This window comes from Solenopsis invicta, chromosome 16, assembly GCF_016802725.1.
Source record: "Solenopsis invicta isolate M01_SB chromosome 16, UNIL_Sinv_3.0, whole genome shotgun sequence".
NCBI lineage: Eukaryota > Metazoa > Arthropoda > Insecta > Hymenoptera > Formicidae > Solenopsis > Solenopsis invicta.
In genome coordinates this window covers 1414370-1432780 of record NC_052679.1, presented here as the reverse complement: position 1 = coordinate 1432780, position 18411 = coordinate 1414370, and the positions used below count along the sequence as shown (strand labels likewise).

Here is an 18411-nt window from a genome sequence, read left to right as displayed (position 1 = left end):
TCATATATGTCGTCTTAAAACGTTACATAGACTTTTAGAACATTTATTGGAAAAAAAATAAAAAAAGAAATGTTTAACTATAATTACTATTTGAACAAGGCTGAAAGCTAAAACAAATATAAATTGTTTTAACTTATAAAAAATCGAAAAAGAGAATTTCATTGGGTGGATTTTTGTAAGTGGGTTTGTAGGTCGGTTTTTTAAATGGATTTTTTTAAGCGGGTTCAACCTTGTCGTAAATATCTATTTCATACTTTTACGTTGGCAACAGAGCTCATTCCATTTATACCTCCCAATTGCTGAAGTTTTAAAGTCCGTTTTTTTTTACATTTTTTTTATCTCATAGGGGTGTAACTAATATAAATTTAACTGTAAAGTAATACATTAGTAGATCACCTACTTTAAGGCTAACAGTAACGACGATACGATGAAGAATAATAAATGTAATAAAAAAAGATAATTTTATATAAATATATAGAAAGAACAGTTTTGCTGAAGTATCCAAAAGTTTAGCTAGAGATCTGAAAATAATTTTGGTGGGCCATCAAAGTAATGATGGTAATACCCCAAGAAATGTTGGCATTCTAGCAACCAGCTCGAGTGCCCTACATAATTACTTTGATGATCCAGCAAAATTACATATTTTTAGATCTGTATGTAATCAACTAAATTTGTAGATACTTTGGCAAAATCGTTCCTTCCGTGTATTTGAACATTAACGCTGTTGTTTACAATAATTTTACTTGTTGGGGAGAGGTCCTATTCTTTTCGCTCGACCCTGCAATTGGGTGTAGCGCGAGAGACGGCGACGGTGACTTATCGAAGGTAAGTTCTTTGGGAAAATCGTACATGCGGGAAACGCGAAGTAATCCAAACTGCTCACCTAGGCCAACAACTTTGCTAATATGCGAGGCTGTCGAAGGGGAGGGCTCGCGAGACGCGAGGTACCTTCGAAAGCGTAAGACACACGCAAAGTTAGCTCATTTGAAAAGTTTTGCCTCTTTCCCTCGCGCCTTCGGATTTTGCGATTTCTGCGCAATATCGCAGAGACGGGTATGTGCCGTTATACCTCTTGTACACATTATACTTCCAGCCGGCTCTCTCTCTCTCTCTCTCGCACACTTGACTTTTCATATTAATTTTTAAGGATCGCCCGATATCGCCACTCGGATGCTTCTACCCTATTTCTCCTTCCCCCCCCTCTCTCTCTCCCTTTTTCTTCCACGCGCTCTCGTTGAACGTTATGTATTAGATCCGCGAATTCCGCTCGCGCAAGAGCCGATGAACGTTGGGGAGGCTTTGAGGGACGCTCGTGCGGAAAATGTTCTCCCGGCCCGTGCCATCGTACATCCCGTCCACTCTGAAGACGTATCTTTTATTCGAACGAGAATTTATCAAGGCTATTACAGCGGTAAATGGATTTAAATTATTATAGACGCATTAATCCTTTATGCTTGAATATCGAAGCAGACGGGGAACAACTTAAATACTATTCCACACAATGGGACAATTTCAGTATTCTTTTTGATTTCCGAGAACGCGGAAACGTCACTCTTCGGGAGTGCGGAAAGCACCTGCCGCATACCTCGTATTGTGCTGCGGCATATTTAAATTGTTCAAATCTATTCAGATGTACGCCTCCTTCCTCCCTCTACCATCTTGCGCCGCAGTTAACGTAAATCGCTTTTCTGGGTTTCTCGCGGTCATCGGAAGGAAGGGAAGGGCCTCCTACGAGGAGGAAACGGTGGCGGTGGTGGCGGCGGCGCGCGGTGCAGCGAAATAACGTCTCCGCCGTCACCGTGACACGAGGGGGATGGCACCGAGCGCTGGCAATTTCGCGAAATAGCCCCGCGTCAATACACGTGCACACGCATCTCTCGGCTAAACCACACAAAGAATTATTGAGCAGTCCGCTCGCTGTTTCCGACGAGCCTCCCTCCAGCTGGAGGAGGACGCATAAGTGAGAGACCAAGAGGGGGAGAGACGGGAGAAAGAGAAAGAGGGAGGAGGGGAAAAACGGGAAACAGATAGAGAGAGAGAGAGAGAGAGAGAAGGATTGAGCCTGCTCTGCAGTTGTAACTTGGACGCGCAAGTAGTATATCGTGGCGCGTGCATTTTTCATTGTCTCGCGTCCTCCCTCGTCCCCCTCGCGCCGCGCTCGCTGCGGTGCAGCTCATGGAATACACCGTGCAGAGTGCATACGCGACGTGCCGGTTGACGTGTGCATTGACGAGAAAATTGCGAGCGTCCCTGTATATCGCGGTCGCCCACCCCCGGCTGCCGACGCCGACGCCGACGCCGACGCCGACGCCGACGCCGCGTCCTTCTCTTTCCCTCACTCTTATTCCGCATTTTTTTCCCATCCCTCGTTCATCCCCCACTTCTTTTTTCCAGCCGTCTCTTTCAGGTTGTTCTTACATCACGCTCGGAATGCAACGCCCGTCCGCGTCCGCGTCCTTTCTCTCTCGCGGATAATCCCGTTCGACGCATGTTGCGAACGAGAATGGGACGTGATAGAAGATTTTTCTAATAAAAACACTGCGTTATTACGCGCAGCCGAGTAATTAAGGGCAAACAGGGACGGCGACGTACCCCCCTTATCCTCTTTACCTCCAAGAGGGATTCAGATAACGATTCAGACTGTGACGAATTAGCTGAGATAATTGAAAGAAACGTTTCCAAAGTCCATTCAGATTACGTCCGAAATGTTGAAAAAATAATTAGAAACATAGAGGGGATAATTATTCGTTCACATTTGATGAAACGTAATTAATTTCGCGCCTTAGGATAAATTTTTGATCGGCCCTTACTACTTATACCTAGTCTTTCTTAAGGACTTTAGTAAACGAGAAGAAAATCGTCTTTGAGGGAAGGGAAAGGCGGATAAGCGGCGACGGCGGCGGCATCACTCGCCGCGCACAGAGACGGCGTCCGTCGGCGTCATTCAGCAGCAGTCTGCATCTCAATTTGTTTCGACATGCAGCAGAACACTGGTGTATATAGTCCGGCTAGTTTCTGTATGATGCATGCTGCTAATGGAAATGAGGCCCGCTCTCTCTCTCTCCCTCTCTCTCTCGTTCTTCTTCCATCTCTCGCGGATATCTCTGTCCGGTCCGCGACGCGGAGCGTGCATCCGTCTCCGTCGCCCCGTTCGTCTTTCCCTTTCAACCCCTTCCCACCCCTCGCCGCGCTTCCCGACCGGGAGGGAAGACATGAGCCACCCTGGCCGCGGCGCACCGAGGGGATTCGTGAATTAAATATCGCGTCGAGCTCGTGCGCGATTTTACCCCGCGCTTGTGAATCTCCCCGTTTCTCTTTCTCACCGAGCTCGTTCTCGTTGCTCCTCGTGCCTCTCCTCAGTCCACGCCCGCTATTAACCGCCTTCAAATTACCGGGCTGACCGCCTTGAATTTTTCACGAACGCCACCGCCGTCGCGGTAACCCGGCGCTGCACCTTCTTGATCACGCTGGGACGCGGCCGAAAATTCCGGAAGCCGCTAAGCCCGGCGAAATGCCGAAGGGCAGTCGACGCGCGGGCAAATATCGACGCGAGATGATTTTCTTGCGACCATATTTGTAAAAACTTCACACACTGTGACGAAATTAATATTCAGATTAAGGAAGTTTATGTTATACTATAAATTCATCGAATATTAAAATTTTTTAGGGTGAAAATGAAAAGCCCTCGCCGGCGCGCGGCGATGCGTTTTCGTCAAAAATATGCTTTTGATTTGTAGCGTAAAATAAACTCCCAATATCCTGCGTGTCTGGACATTTAATTAGCCGTATATCATCTTGTTTATTTAATATTATTCTCCAACAATTTTACCATCTATTACACACAATTTCAAATTTAATAGAAACATAGAGGTACAGTAGAATCGGCGCTTTGTTAAAATTTTATTTAAATACATCTTACAATTTGATTTTAGTACAATAGGCCATTTTTTTTCAGTTAGCCTTTGGATAGAAATGTCACTATAATAGCAAAAATGTTCGCTTCTACTTGAGTTATTCTTAAAAAATTCTAATATTGTATTTGTATGATGAAACATGGAATATATATTTAAACTTCTGATTCTGCGTTCGGACAATTGATTTCATGACAGTAATTCCCGGACAAAGAGGATGCATGGCTCATATATGAATAACTATTGAAGCGATCAACCGTCATAATGCAAAGTTCGCTCGCATTTGAATTCTACGCGCAAATCCGCCCGACGATCTCTCGAAACTCACCACGGGATCAGTCCGCGACGACGACGACGACGACGACGGTGACGACGACGACCTCCCGACACCTCGGCGTCGAGAATAAAATATCCGGGCTCACGGGATATCGTCGCCGGTGAAGAAAACTTGGGCTATTTTCCAGCGAAACAAGTTACCGGAAAGTTTCGGCCGCGCCTCGAACGAAAGTTCTCGCCTCTCTCGGACTCGGAAAAGAGATTCGCTTCTCGCGTCTCTCCTCCCGTTCGAGAGCCCGCGACAGCAGCGGCCGCGGGGTCTCCGTCGTCGTCGCGACGGAGTCGCGTCGCGACGCCCCGCCTGTATCAGGGTAAACGTGGTATACGCCGGAAAATTACACGTTAGATTGAAGTTTCACGGACACGCGGCAAGATGGGACCGGAAACTCGATCCGAAAGAGGAAACTTCCTCGAGAGAAAGGCGCAAGTATGTTATTATTCGCCGTAATTTTTCTAGTTATTCCTTAATCCATTTCCGAATCACGCGACCGAATCGGTTCAAGCCACGTAAATTATAAATAAAGAAAAGAAGAATAAGATATGACGAAGAGAGTACTTATTATGAAATGATGAATTGCGAATTTTTCTAAATTAATAGCAGATAACGAATCATGAGCTCAACTCATTATACTTTACATAATAAATCTCTTATAGTTGGATTCTAATCTGTTCATCAAAGTGAATAATATTAATAAAAAATGTGTTTTGGAAGCACTCGTATGTAACTTTTTGGTGTCTGTTTATAAGAAATGATATAATTATAGTAATACTTTCATTTTTTTAAATAAAATCACAGTATAACGTAGCTAAAAACATATAAAAACTTACTAATATTTTTCATTTTTTGCGTTTGCAATATTAAATAAATAAATGCGATGAAAATCATTTTATCCGCGCATACACAGAAAAAAATTAGTATCAAATCAATTCATTGTTTCATATACAAGCAAGAATATAAAATTTCTTAAAAGAATTTGATGATCTTAAATAGACATAAGTTGCTTACATGAAGAAACAACACTTCTTCCTGTTTGCAAATTATGTCTGTTTAAGGTCATCAAATTCTTTAAAGATTTTATATTCTTGCCTGTATATGAAATAATGAATTGCTGATTTAATACAAATTTTTTTCTGTGTGGGGACTGGGGACAAAATTAGAAAATTGACAAGTTCTTAAAAAATCTAAAAATGGAAAAAATTTCATTTAACTTTTCAATTTTTACAGATGACCAAGCGAATTTGATAAAAAGGTCATTATTTTCACGTAAATGTCGCCATTTTATCACCCTCTTCCTCATACATTCCTTGTATGAGCACATTCGTGATTCGGATGGAGAAAGGGGATTGAGTCTTTTTCTCTCCAATTTTATCCGTATTAATTAGAAAATAGCATTATTTCGCGCCAGCTAGTTTTTATGCGTTTTAATTAGCATAAATGTAACGGTGGTAATAAATGCGATGCTTAATTAATTTTGTAAATATAATCGCTCGAAAAGTCGGCGTATAAAAAGTGCTTGCATTATTTTACATTGTTATACTATTATCGTATTCACTGCGTTTGCGGAAAGGACTGATTACGCCATCGACTGTTCCTCCTCTCCGTAACTCTTTTGCTCTCTTCTTTTCTAATATCAATGATGTAATATGACAAATACCTCTGACACAACACGGCGGATAATTCGGTATTAAACGCATATTTAATTCTCCTGATAATTTCTGATTTCGTGTTTGATGACGCTCAAACGAGGAATGCCGCACGTGCACAAAGAAATATCACGGGCGGCATTATTGATGTTAGCATTAAATGTTTATTATCACTTCGTTATTTCCGACGAAAAATAATTACCGCTGTATCGCGGAGCGCCGAATCCTCCCCTCTCACACGTCACCCCCGGTCTGTGCTTGTCGGTACCGATATTTTATTACATTTGCGCTTCTTTCGCGAGGGAGACACGCGCTTTTCACAGTGCCGCATGTCCTGGGAAATACGTAAATAAACATTGATACAGCTGATTTATCTAATTTGGACGTAATGACATTCCGAATGCAGCAGCCAGCTATTTTATATTAAAGAAATGTAGAATCAATATACGCCCATTATGTTAATAATGAACATAAATAACATGTGAAAAACTGCAAAATCGTTGAGACGTGAGTAAGCTCGTTTAAAATGGAACGAGCTCCGATAAATAAAATAAAATCCGATGGATAATTGCATACGAAATGTCGCTTTTATATCGACAATACTCCGATAATTGCTAAGGAAGCGAGATGCGGATAGTCGAAAAGATTCGACTAGGTTTTCCACAGTTTTTAAAAGACGCGTTCTCATGCCTCCCGTCGCAAAGGTTTAAGTGAGAAAAATACACGTTGAAATAGAAAAAAAAGGAAAAGATTGCAAAAACGCATGCGTCTCATCACGCGTTGGCCCGCGTCAATTTGTTCGCGCGGTAATCCAAACGTTGACAATGAGGCGCAATTAATGATCGCGACGGACGCACCGCGAGTCAGCGAGAAGAGGAAACGAAGGCGTAGAGGAAAGTATAGTACGTCCTCGCCGGGAGGGTTTGCCGCCCCCTCGCAAGGGGACGAGGGAGGCTCGAGGCGAGGTAGTCGTCGTTACCCGGGGGCTAATTCCTGCAAATATTTGCCGGGCAAGGATATAGGCGTGGGCGAGACGCGAGAGACGGGAAAGGGTGTGGAAGGCGGCGCAGAATATAGGCGCAGGATTTCAGTCAACACGACAGGACGAGAACGAGGACGAGGACGAGGAGGACACGACGAGTTGCTACCGACGCCGCCGCCACCGCCGTCGCCGACAACGACGACGACGACGACGACGACGACGACGACGATGTCGTCAGCCGCGGTGGCGGAATGCGGCGCCACGGCGAATTTCTAATCAGATTAGCGCGGATTAGCAAAGTTCGTTTGTTCTAATGAAATTCGTCTAAATTAACGTCGAGTGGAGAAAGAGAGACAGAGGGAGGGGGAAGGGGGGAGAGGGTGGAGAGAACAGGGGTACCGAGGGGTGGTTGCGCGACTCTGTCTCCCCGTGTGCAATGCCTCCGCCCATAGGCGCCGAACTTTCGAAATTTCATGAATGCTTGGCTGTCCGGATATAGCAACGCTCCTCCTCCTCCTCCTCCTCCTCCTTCTCCTCTGTTCGCCAAATAATTTCTGAACGGAATGCTTCTCGCGCGCGGTGCATGTGTACAAAAACGCCCTTGCAATATTCCTGCTCTTATCCATAATAATAGTATCATGTACCAATAGTTTCTAATCAATCCGTTCGCTTCTTATTTTAAAACGACGGAAGAAATAGCAAGTTATTTTCGTTCGAATTATATTTTCGTTCAATTAAATAGTAAATACTTTTTAATGCCCGATTTCTTCACACCTCTCGATAGCTACCTTCTAAATAAAGATATTCGCTAATTTGCTAAAAATTTATTTTCTTCAACAACCTTACAAATCTGATGAATAGCTATTCCTCATACTATTAACTTTCGGCACAAAATGTACTAGAGTTTTATTAAAAATTATATTTTCTGGAAAATATCTCATAGGATAAAATTATTTAAAGATGAAGAAATTGAGCTTGATAAATTTTGTAGAGTGAAAAATCATTCGAACTCAATTTTCACTCTATAGGAATAAATTTTCATTCGATACAAACAAATTTTTCTTGTTTTTATTTTTATTAGAGTGATAAATCGCGAAAATTGCACAAGTTTAATCTTTTTTAATCTTTTAAAGTCGTATTTCACTCTACGAGATTTAAAGAGTAAAGTGTCATCTTAATAAGATAGAGCGTCATCTCAAAGTCAATCTCCTACGAAGCAACAATATGAAAAAGAGTTGTTAACTCGACTAAATTTTTCAACTTGGTTGAATTTCCTCAGTTCAAGTATTTATGTATTAAAATTGAAAACATAAATACTTGAAGCTGAAGAAATTTTTATGTATCCAACTGATGAGGTATTTATGTATTTAATTTAATGTTTCAATTTAAATATATAAATACTTGAACCGAAGAAATTTAATCAAGTTAAAAAATCTAACCGAGGTAATAATTTTTTTCCCAGCACAATTATAACGTTAATTTATTTTTATAAATATATATACAAGTGACTTAGATGACTGATCAAATCAGAACATTGTTATGAATTTCTTGTAAAAACTTACTAAGAAAAATAGAAATGCACACTTGTTTCTACATTGATGTTATTAAAATTAAATTGTCAAAGTCCATTTTTTCAAATGCAGCCTTCTTCGAACCAGTCGCAGACAACTGTTGTGATAATTTGTGGTGAAGTTAATACATTTGATTAGTTTCGTGAGTCACCGTAGACACGCGTTATTTCCTAACGTTATTCGTCGCCCCTGTTTCCCCACGTGTCTTCCTTCCATTCCCTCTTACCTCCGCCCGCTTTTAGCCGCGCGTCACTGCCGAATTACAGACTCCGGTCGATCCTTTTTCCGCGTCGAGTCTCGATAAACCGGGCGGGACGACCACGCGAAGAGAGCGGAACGAGCGCGCTTTCTTTGATTTCACGATAATCATATTTGTCCGGGCGATCTCCCGATGTCACGGTACTAACTAATTCGGTGTCTTTCATGTTCGGTCGGGGGAAAAAGAAGAGAGGAGGAGGAAAAAAAAGATAATAATGGACCGCGCGCGGGAATAAAGTAATAAATCGCGCAGATACATTATCCGCCGTCGCCGTCGTCGCCTCCGTCGGGAATTTCTCTCCCCCTTCCCCATACCGCCGCCGATCTCGCTATCATTGTATTATACTAACTAATCCAATGCTTTTATCCTCGTCCAGAAAATAATAATCGACGACGTCAGAAATAAAGAGATAAATTATACAAGTACACAATATGGCATATTTATATTATCGGCGCAAAGTGTGTTCCGCGCTGATCTCGCTTGCGCATTAATTAACTAGGTGCACTCGCAAAAAATTGCTTTAAGTGACGCGTCGAAGGAATACGTGCGCTAACCGTTTATAAGTTTGGATGCGCTTTCCTCGCATCTCACGTAAAGTTAAGTATAAACGAAGTCTTCAAAAAGTTTCGAAAAAGTTCTATTCGGATCAAAAATGCACATTATACAACAAATACTTTTTTCTCCTTTTATTTCTTTTCTTCCTTACTTTCAAAGTTGAGAAACGTTTTATAAGAAATGAGTTTTTTTTTTACACAAGAAGTTCGGTATCATTGCGAGAAATCATCGCAACATTTTTTTGTTAAGTACTTTAAAACTGATTTTAAATTATTTTCTCAATTTTTTATGTTTCATCAAGCTACAGTACTTAAAAATAAAAGGAATACCAATCTCCAATTTTATGTAATTTAGGAACAAAATTCATGGAACCAAAACTATAAGACAGATTTGAAGCTTTAGTTAAATAGCTTCTTTTGAAATACATTTCCGAAAACGATTCTCCATGATTTTTTTTTTTTCACCAAGATACTTGCAACTTTCCGTGAGATGCGAGAAAATAGTAAACACTTCCGACCATACGTATACAATCGTATTTGTTGTAGGTATACGATATCAGATTAATGTAAATTAATATAAATTCTCGCATTCTCGCTAATTGGAATTCGCACTTCCGTTCTTGTTTGAACGACGTCGAAAATAAAAACGTCTCATTCTGCAGCCCGAAGACAAGGGGAGGAATGAATTATGCTCTTCATTCGATGTATAGTCTTGCGAAATGCGTCCCGCGTACTAAACGCGGGGATCGCGCACGAGAGCGGGAGGGTAGGCGCGAATACGCGATGTGAAATTGCGCGAAAGCGAAAGAGAGGAGGAGCAGGAGGGGCGGTAGAGATTGGTGGTCCCGTTGCCACGTGTTAATTGTCATACAAACGCGCGGCGTTCCTCTCTCGCAAAAACACGAGAGAAAGACGAGCGTGCGCGTGCTCTCGGCCACAAAGCGGCGAGCGCCGTGGTAACGCAATAACTTTCCATATCGAAATTTATTGTCGTTAAAAGATTGTCGGTAAATGTAAATGTAAATTTGAACCTTCAATTTGTCGAAGAACAGTAGAAATTATATAAACGTTGCGCGATGCCATCCGATTTTTAATTAATATAAGATATCCGTGATCGTGCGTCACGCGAATTGAGATCTTGTCGAAGTCCATCCGGTCTCTAACTGAGAATTAATTGGAGAGAGATCAAGATCCCGTTCTCGCGGTTACTCAGAAATCTACTAAAACCGCTGATATGCTGACAGAACGAAACAGTTTCCGTTTATCAGATTCATTTCAGCTCTTGTTAATTGCAACTGGAAACGCGGATGACATTTAATAGCTTTAATAGCATTAATAGCACGATAAGCTAAAGATACATGCAGGATGCTGAGCGCGGGAAGAACGATATCACTGAAATATATCTAAAAATTTACCTGATACAGACAGATTTAGATATGGATCCGAAAATAATTCTACGTCGTTATCAAAATAATTATGCTCAAGCTGATAACGATATTGCCACAAAAACGTCTAATATTTTAACCAACCAACTTGAGCGTTCAGTAAAATTATTTTGATGCACCGGTGTTATTGATTACTTTTACGTGCATCAAGCTAAATTTTTGAACAAATACTTGAGCGAAACCGTTCTTATCATTGCGGATGTAGCAGAATTTCAATTTTTATCTTTGAGATAACTTCCTTTTCATAATGTAATTTTGAATGCACCGCGCGCGAAGCCTCATCGGCGATCCACTATTTTATTCAACGATTTGATGTTTAAACTATCGCACTGACACCACACACACACAAACACACAAGCGGGTACGCGCGTGTGCGTGCACGCGTTAACACACAAGCGCGTGCAAAACGGCGGCGAGAGCACGAACCCTTCCTCGCGCCCGAATAAATAGATTTATTTATTTACGATAAATTGATGCCGACCGCTCTCGCATTGCCAAGAGAGACGGATTGATAGAGACGTGAGAGAGCGAGAGAGAAAGAGACGAGAGTGGAGGAGGGAGGCGGGAGAGGGTTCTCCAGCTGCAAGAGAACGGGAGAGAAATATTTATTTAACGTAGGAAGGCTAGTGATGGCACCGATGCCCTCGTGTATATCACCGGATATCTGCATCACACGTTTCGATCTTTCGAAATAAAGATTCTTTCGAGACCAAAAAAAATTATTGAGAATTAAAGTCCAAGAAAAGCACGATCGCAAAAAAAATATAGAGAGAAAAGTATTATTCTACAGTTTTAATTAGATATTATTTAAACGTCTTTTAAATGTTCGTCAAAATGCTCAATATAAAAAATGAAAGATATAAAAAGTAACGGAAGCGCCAATTCCCCCGTTAAGAAAATACAATTTTACATCGATTAACCTCTTTTTGAAAAATGTACGACTGTTTTAGAATATTCCATGTAAAAAAAAATATTCTCTTCCAGATATACGTGTTCTCGTGCGACATCTTCGGCAAGATCTCGGCTTGTTCGAAAATCGCAGGTGCAAGTGTCGCGCCGAGGCGTTGCCATCGCTGGAATTGTAATTCGCGCGCGCGAATCCGATTGTTTCGCATTTACATAGCCGGAGTTGTCTGTTGACGCGCGCGTTCCGTTATTGGCCGTCGTCATTATCGCTTAACGAATCGTCCGACGCGCGGCGGCGGCCGACGACGCTTTTCGGCATCCGGCTTTATTTGCGCGCTCGTTGCATTCGCATCCGTAGTTAGGGACGCTTTACGATACCCGCACGATGTTATCGGATATATTGTTGCTAGAGTTGGTGTGCCGAATCGCTTCAAATTGCAAAAATGATTACTTTCCGAATCGGCGAACGTGATCGGAATCTTTGGGAATTTAAATTCGAGAATAACCACCTAAGGTAATTTTGATTATTTTTAACATCCTGATAGCGAAAAAAATAAAACTCATTCAGAATAGTTTTTTAATCGAGAATCTATATTTTCTGTTTTTTACAACTTTTTAAAAAAATAAATTGATATTTATAATAATCACAAAAGTTAATAAATTGTCAACCAATCAATAATACGAGTATACTATATCTGATTAATAATAATGATTTTTAATTGGGGTATAAAAATCACCTTATATACACTATAAAAATATATGTTTAAAATAACGACAATTGTAGTAGGTAATTTTCCACTATTAAAAATGAATATTTATACACATATAAGAGTAAAATTATAATTTACAAACGTCATTCTTCCTTAATTAAACAATTTGCAAAATTAAATTTACAATTGAAATTAAGTTTATTGAAATTTTTATGTAACAATTTATAAAAAATAACTTACGTACAATGTTTTTTAAGCAGATACAAACATAATATAGGTAATATTATCAACAAATTACTATGTTTTTTAAGCTGTACGTTCGAACATAAAAATGCATATATAATATTTCCGTTGCGTTATATAAAACTACAAAAAATTGTACATTTACGTAAACCTATAAAGTGCATTATTGTTATTATTCTTTTCGATTAGATAGTAAGATAATTTCAATGTAGTATAAAGATATATCTACATAATTACAGATAAAAAAAAGTAATTCTTTGTAAAAACACAAGTTTCATATTTCCGTTATAAATTATATAATTGAAATTAAGCTTATTGAAATATTTATCAACAATAAATTACGTACAATGTTTCTCAAGCAACATGTACGCATTATGTGTGATATTAACAAATTATTGTTTTTTTAAGTTATATATACAATAAAAAAAATTTTTTTTAAATTTTAGTAACTATATTTATTAAATCTAAATTTACTTAATTAAAGAAAATAATTTTATAATAAATTGTTTCATTGAAGATAAAAAATGGTTTCTTGTTGAAAAATTGATTAAAATCTAAATCAGATTTACCAAATTACGATAAAATATTTCTTGAATTCTAGTAAATAAATTTTGAAAATATTAAATCTGGATATTTTAATTAAATAATTTACTTAGAAAGAGAATTATGTTCTTTACTTTAGTAAATACACTTATTTATTTTTAAAGACATGCGTTCATAATACTATACAAACACATGGTTTACTAAAATTAAGGAAATTTTTCATTTTTTTAAGTAAATTTTTTTTCTCAGTGTACAAACATAAAAATACAAATATACGTGATTCGTTCTATTGCGTTATATCAAATTACAAAAAAATTGTACATTAAAAAATCTATAAAATACATTATTGTTACTGTTTTTCTCGATATAATATAAAGATCAATCTACATAATTACAGATAATTAAAATACTAATTCTTTGCATAAACACAGTTTTATATTTACATAGATTTTAAACATTTTATTTACACAGCTTACATACTTTTTTATAGTGTAGGTGATCATTATCGCAGAAAAACCAGATGATTATTTTTGAATCAATCATAATGCACGATTCAAGAATTTCCGGGATTAATCTATGCCAAGAAGATCGTTGAGATCTTAAGAAATTGTAAACGATAAGAACTCGTGCTCCGACAAACGTCAAAGTTTTGTAACGAGTAATCGTGAGAACAATCAATTCAGCACTTCGTCTTAATTACTCGTGTGCGAATGCTGGGAACAAATTTTTCCGATTGCGAAGGTTCAAAAAAAAAAAATTGTATATTGCGTTAGAGTTATGTAAACTCATGAATCACCTTACATATACGCGTGTACGCTGTGCACACTCCTCCTCTCTTGCGTTTGTCCTTAGTGAGTGTTCTTCGGGACGGCAAAAAGAACGCTTTTCTTTTTCTTTCCTTTTCCCCCTCGCGGCTGTTTCTGGCGCGCGCTTTTCGGTCTTGTTGCACTTTTCTCGATGCCACAGGTAGTCACGTAGCTATAGAAAAGCGAGCATCGAAGCGCGCGCTCGCGCACGCGAGCGTGTGTACATACGTGTGCGGCCTGTGTGTGCGTCGTGTCAGCTTGCAATGCGTTATTATCGGAGACGATAAATTATATATTAATACAACAACAATAGCAGTTTTTCTCTCTTTCCGTTAATAGTAATGATCTGACTAATGGAGGAGAGAAAAGTGTTCGATGGAAAAGTACTGTTTCATTAACTAAAAACTGCATAGGATAACGTGTCGTTAACGTCGAGCATATTTTATGACGTATTTTTAAAACAGCGGTAATTATATAAAACTCTAAATTTTAATTGGTTATTAAAAAAGACCGTGTATTTAATTCGCCACAATGTAGAAATTATGAGAACATGACGGCGCGGAATAATTATCATTATCATATAATTATTAATGAATTAATTATCAAGTAGAATAATTAGAGCAAATTAGATCGTCCTTTATTGCATATCTGACGGGAGCCTAAACATCAACGCGGGCAATTAGAGTTATTCTCACATTTCCGCCGCGATAACAATCTAAGGCTTCTTTTGCCATCTCTCGCGTTAAATTGCTAAATTAAATAAATATATTATCAAGGACAGATCGTGAGTACGTTCCGTTTAATATAAAGTGCAAATTATGCGAATGTGACGGCGTGGAATAATTATTACATTATTACGAAGAACAAATTAGATTCCTTGTTGCTCCAACGGAAATCTAGAGTTACGCAGTTCGGTGTAATTACAATTTTTCATCATATAATGCCCCCCCTCCCCTCCTCCTCGCTTTTCATTATATTAAAGTATTATTAACAATGCCGGTAAAAAAGTATAATTCTATATTCCATAATTGCTGTAATGCATTCGTTAAATTAAATAGTTTGAACCTTTGCTTTCCATATTTTTCACTTCCCTTTCTTTCCTAAATACTAAATCGTTCTAATTCTACGCTATTAAAGCGTTATATTTAAACCAGTTATTTGCGTCAAGTAACATTTTGTTATTTTTAACCTCCACGTGTATGTCGAAATTTATTATCCTAACGCAAAACATGTGGTTGAAAAAACAACTGCATCTAATCGACCTATTTCCGTGATTAAATTGCTTAGCTTCAAAGTGAGCAGTGTTCATATTAATGTATGTAAGTCTAGTGTAGATCCAGTAAATGATAAATTACATTTGAATCAAATTTAACATATTCCTTCAATTAAATTATTAAATCCATTGTTTTAATTAAATTAACGACTTACTGAAGAGAAGCAATGGCGACACAGGAATGATTAAAAAATAACTAGAAAAATGATAATAATTCAACAATTTTTTCTTAACAGCGTAAATATGAATAAGTATTAAAAATGTATGAGTAACATCTCAAAACTTTACCAAAAATTTCATAGTATTACGTTTGAGCATCTGTGAAAAATTTGAGTACAATTCACTTATTGGTTTAAAAATTAGCCAATTTTTTGTTTACTCTCGATTTTTATATAGAATCGTGTTTTACAGTACTTATTTGCAAATTTAATGAAGAAGTAGTATTATCAATTAAATCAAAATTTTTACAAATACTAATAAAATTCTAATAAACATTCGTGCAAAATTTCATTTGCACGAAAGAAAAGTAAGAATAAACCTAGAAAAACCTTTAACTTTTAAATTTCGATAACCTATGACATAGTCCAAATATTTTTAAATAAATATATTGATTGGCTATTTGTAAACGCACTGCGATTTGGCGTTGGAAAAAAATTGCGTCTCGAGATTTCAGCAAAATGATAAAAAAAAAGAAAATAGTGCGTTATCGCAACTGGCGAGTCCTGACATAATGAATTTTTTATTCAATCCGATATCAATCGCGGACACGCGAAAGGGTTGTCATTACTGTGACGGGGCGTGAGAGCCTAAATAGTTTACGAGCGATGCTCGCCGATTAGCGTTTCCTTCCGTCTCGCGCTATCTCTCGCGCGACTGATAATAATGGCGCCGCCGCCGCCGCCGCCGCCGCCGCCGTGTATACAATTCGCGATACGTGTTAGAACTGATGAGCAAAACAACCCTTCTGTATCGCTATTATTGCCAGGGGTGGACATGGAAGCTCCCTCCTCCTCCTCCTCCCTCTCTCACGAAAATTCTAGTAAAGATCGGCGAGATCTCGAAACGATCTCGCAAGTCAATTTGATAATCTTCCCACCGCTTATCCTCGTTCAGTTTTTCTCAATTAATGCGTTTTATTCCGCATTCGTTTCCGTCCATTCTCTCCGTCCCTCTACTTCGTGTATATTTATTAAACGTTAAAAGCGAAAATATCAATATATCGGAAAGCGTCGGTCGCACCTCCGCGGCTCATGCCGGTCGGTCGGGCGCACCATTTCGGACTGTAAAATGCAGCACGCGAGGACCCTCTCCTGGCAACCTGTGGCGCCGTTCCGAGCAAAACGAAGAGCGAAACAAGAACCACCCTTCCTGCCGAGAGGGGCGAGGGGGGAAGGCAACAGCAGCACGGGGTGGCGAGAGGACGGCCGGGGCGAGGGGAGTGACGTTGTAAACGCCGAGCGTTCCGTGAATGTAATAACGCGACCGGGTTTTTCGTTGCCGCGAATTCGAGGATTCGTGCTCGAGGGATAGAAAGGAACCTAGGACCTGTCAACGCTTCCGTTTGACTCGGTGTCGGAGATTTACCCCGTTGTTTCCGGCGTTTATATTTTTTTTATTCCCCCGCGCTCCGCGGTCCGTTAATCACGTCGTATAATTGAAAATTCACGATTCGTCCTCTCTCTTTTCCGGATTGCGGAATACAATATCCTCCTTTTCGCCGACAGGCAAGAAAGTCGAATTAGCATAACATTAATTATTTTAATTGTAGTTTTTTGCGTGGGTTATGAAAACGGGAAGGAAGAAAAGGGAGGAGATATCAGAGCGGGTGGGGGTAAATTTTTATGCGGCCGTGCCGAGGGGTCGATTAAAATTGAAGGAATAAAACCGCGCGGCGTTCTGTATAAAACTACCACTATTCTTTGCAACAATGGCAGTATTACGTCCGTGTAATCTGTACTTTATACGCGCGACGGCCAGGAGGCTTCTTGAAAAAAAATAATAAAAAAAAGAAGAACAGATTCTCCGTCTCGAGCATGGTCATTTTTATGCCGTTAATAAAATATTCTCTTTTATTCCCCTTCCTTCGTCGATGTAAATCTTTCTTCTCGCGTTTATTCTGCCTTTTCACGTGCTTATAATTCTCCACATCAACCGATGGGAAAATCATGGTATCCTGGCGTCCCTATTGTTCCACAGTTGATTATTCCAGAATTGTTAACGTTATATATTAAAAAAAAAAAAAAAACAATAATTGCCAACAATTGAAAAGGCAAAGGCGATCAGTTTCCTTTACTTTCGTACCAAGAAATGCGATTTGGAAGCATTTGTTATTATAATTGTTTCAAACGAAAATCGGTACTACCTTTCAAAGTATCTCGTGTAAATTCCTATTTTCCAAAATGCTCCAAGTTTAAATTCCCAATTCTTCGGCAGCGCGACGAAGTAAATTATTAAAATTATGTAAGTTAACGTCACACGTGCTGCGCCGCTACACGTCCCCGTGGAGTTCGAAATTTTGTCGAACTTACGGATTGTCGAACTTTCCTCGTCGGTCTGTGTGTTGGACTTAACACGAAGTCTTACGAGGCTCGCGGGATCCGTGATGAACCGTCTGTCCGACTATCGACCCATCTATTCTTAACTTAATCTCGTACTCCGAATCTCGCGGCTCGCGGACAATTCCGACGTTCGCGGATTCAGGGACGACGGGGGAGAGTTTCAAGGTGAGCGTCGACGGTGGGTTCGTATATTTGTATTTGAGCTGCAAGAACCTCTCTTCCCTTTCTTCCTTCCCCGCCCGTTTCTCGTCGGCTCCTCCAATCCTCCGAATATCCTCCTTCTCCTCCTCCTCCTCCTCCTCCTCCTTCAGCCCACCCGTCGAGAGAACAAGGCTCTTCGGTATAAATACTTCGCACTGTGTATTATTTCAATAGAGTTGAGTGGCCTCTCGATCCAGCCGAAATTACTCCGTAATCCAAATCGACGACGACTTCACGGGCGCCGTCCTTGTACCATTAGAGTACAAAGACCTCCGCGCGCCGCAAAGCTGCGCCAACGCGGCGCGATCGTCTCCGGCATTCCGGACTTTGCGAATCTAAGCGATCATTCTTTCACGATTAGCCCTACAAATTGCAATCAATCCGAAAAACCTATAAACGAGTTTGCACTAATGGAATTTAACGCGGATCGAATTCCAGATAAATTCATTAAAGATCCGGCAAATTATTG

General features: G+C 39.6%; 1 protein-coding gene across 3 annotated transcripts in view; it reads right to left on the bottom strand.

Annotated features, from left to right (window-relative positions):
• LOC105196084 (protein bric-a-brac 2) overlaps positions 1–18411 on the bottom strand; it is a 354868-nt gene that overhangs the window by 34189 nt on the left and 302268 nt on the right. The window lies entirely within an intron of this gene.